Consider the following 3,341-nt stretch of genomic DNA (forward strand, 5'->3'; position numbering starts at 1 on the left):
GATCAAGTGGCCTCAGAATAATTAAGAAGGGAGGTTGAATTAATTATGAACATGTCTTGACTAATTAAAAAATCTATCCTTTTTAATGTTACTAGATTCAACTAGGCTTTTACAACTAAGTTAAGAAAGTAAAGAACATAAATAGAAACTTAACCAAAAGTAAAAGTGATAATTAAAAGTATACATAAAAAATTAAAGAGTGTAGGGAAGAAGAAGACAAACACAAGATTTATACTGGTTCGGCCACAAACTGTGCCTACATCCAATCCCCAAGCAACTTGCGGTTCTTGAGATTTATTTTCAACCTTGTAAAATCCTTTACAAGCCAAAGATCCACAAGGGATGTACCCTCCCTTGTTCTCTTTGAAAAACCAAGTGGATGTACCCTCCACTTGAACTGATCCACAAGAGATGTACCCTCTCTTGTTCTCTTTGAAATACCAAGTGGATGTACCCTCCACTTGAACTGATCCACAAGAGATGTACCCTCTCTTGTTCTCAGTATAACAATCCCCAAGTAGATGTACCCTCTACATGTACCACAAAGGATGTATCCTCCAATGTGTTGAGACAAAGAATTCTCAGGCGATTAGTCCTTTGAAATCTTTTGCTTAAGGGGAAGGGAAGAATCAAAAGAATTCTCAGGCGGTTAGTCCTTTGAATCTTTTGTAAGGGAGAAGAGAGACAAAAGAATTCAAGCGGTTAGTCCTTCTGTTCTTTTGGCAAAGGGTGAAGAGAATGAAAAAGAATAGCACAAGTTTTTGATCAAAGAACTTTTCTTGAAAGAGAAAGAATTGAACAAAAACTTTTAGAAAGATGAAGAGAAATGAATCAGAAAGATCTATAAAGTGTTGAAAGAGATGAAAGAAGATATTGAAAGATTGTTCAAATATTGATTGAAAGATTCATTGAAAGATTGATGACATGGTCACATATTTATAATCTTTTGATGACTCAAGTTAAAGTTTGTGACTCTTGGCAATTTCTTTAAAACTAGTCACCCTTTAAAAATTGTGACTCTTTTGAAAACTAGTTACTTAAAAAGTTGTGACTTTTGAAAAAATCTTTAGAAACAAGTCACTTGAGGATTTGTGACTTTTGGAAATTTATTTTTCGAAATCAGTCACTGGTAATCGATTACCATCAAGGTGTAATTGGTTACACATCAATAGATGTGACTCTTCATCTTTAATCTTTGAAAATCAAAATGTTTTTAACTCTAGTAATCGATTACAAGTATTGTGTAATCGATTACACAAGTTTAAAATGATTTGAAAATGTTTAAACACAAGTTGTGACTCTTGAAATTTGAAATCTAACGTTTTAAAACACTGGTAATTGATTACTACCTTCTGGTAATCGATTACCAGAGAGTAAAACTCTTTGGTAATGATTTTGTGAAAACTTCTTGTGCTACTCAATGTTTTGGAAAACTTTTTTTAGTACTTATCTTGATTGAGTCTTCTCTTGATTCTTGAATCTTGATCTTGATTATTCTTGAATCTTGATTCTTGAAACTTGATTCTTGAATCTTGAATTCTTGAAACTTGATTCTTGAATCTTTGGAATTTTCTTAGCTCTTGATTCTTTGGCATCATCAAAATAACCTTGGAAGGCATTGCTTCCACAAAGATGAAAAAATGGAGCTGAGTTTTAAGGAGCAATACCACGACCAAACTAATGCTTGTAGGCAAGAGCTTGATGCCATCCGCCAATCTAATGATGCTTCTCATTTTTCAAAAATTCAAGAGAGATTAAAGTTGGTTATTGCTCAAGAGGAATCATATTGGTGTCAAAGGGCAAATATATAATGGTTAAAAGATAGGGACATCAATTTCAAATTCTTCCACAAAGCTGCAAGTGCTAGGAAAGCTTCCAATTCTAATTCTTCTCTCATTCGTAATGGTGTTATGGTCCATAGTCATAAGGATATGTCTGATGTAGCTACCTCTTATTTCAATAATTTGTTTCAAACTAAGAATAATTGTAATTCTTTTATGTACATCATAATAATATTTCACTTTTGCATTTCCTCTTATGACAATGACTCTCTCTTGGCTCCCTTTTCTATGGAAGAATTTCACTTGGCACTCTTTGAGATGAATTCTGACAAATCCCCAGGCTATGATGGTCTTAACTCAGCTTCTTACAAGTAGTTTTGGCACCTATATGGTAATAAAGTCTTCCACTCTACATTGCCTAGCTTGAATCGGGTACCTTTCTAACTGAGGTAAATGCTACAACCATTGTCCTAATTGCAAAGAACAAAAATCCTACTTGTATGAAAGACTTTTGGCCAATCTCACTTTGCAATTTCCTTTACAAAATTCTTTCACAATTATGGCTAACTATCTTAAGAATTGGGGAATTGGCACTAAAAATTGATATCAACAAAGCTTTTGACAAAGTTGGCTAGGTTACCTCCTAAGTGTTATTTTGTTTCCTTTTACTTTACAGGATGATTTAGAAAAATTGATGAATTCTTTTTGGTGGGGAGGTAATAATCTATCAAGAAAAGGAATGCACTAGTTGAATCGAGAAAATTGATAATGAAAAAATAATTTGGAAGAATGAGTTTTAGGCATCTTCATGCTTTTAATCCTACCATGCTAAGGAAGCTAGGTTGGAGATTGATGACCAACAAAGATATTGTATTTTCTAAAGTCTTCAAAGCTAAATACTTTCCTTCAGGGAGTTTTTTTATATGATTCTCTTGGGCACAATCCCAGTTTCATTTGGCATAGTATCCATGTTTCACAAGTAGTGGTAAATCAAGGCAAGAGGTGAAGGCTTGGTAATGGTTTCTCTGTCAAAATTTGGAACCAACCTTGGTTACCATCACATGTTAACCCATGTATCACATCCCTTCTTATTTTTGGTATGGAGGATTTATATGCTTGAGACCTTATGGATCACAATAAAAGGGAATGGTAAAAGGAGCTCATTGATGATTTGTTTGATTATGAGGACTCTACTCGAATCCAGCAACTACCCCTCCTCAATATCCAGGGAGAAGACAAACTCATGTGGAGGTACAAACCAATGGTTATTATAATGTTAAAAGCGCTTATCATATCATCATGAATAACATTCTTGATAATGAGCATCTCAAAAGTGCTTACCAAAAATAAAGCACTTTTTGTGAAGGCTTCTAAGATGTTTCTTACCAATAAGGAAAAGACTCACCATAAAAGGCATTCTCTATCCTACAGATTGTCCTTTTTGCTCTAACAATGTAGAAGATGATTAGCACCTATTTGTCGACTACAATAAAGCAAAACATTTTTGTCTTGAAATTGGTCTTTGGTCCTATATAGATAGCAAAATTAATGTTGTGGATA

This window comes from Glycine soja, chromosome 7 (genome assembly GCF_004193775.1).
Source record: "Glycine soja cultivar W05 chromosome 7, ASM419377v2, whole genome shotgun sequence".
In the NCBI taxonomy this organism is placed as follows: domain Eukaryota; kingdom Viridiplantae; phylum Streptophyta; class Magnoliopsida; order Fabales; family Fabaceae; genus Glycine; species Glycine soja.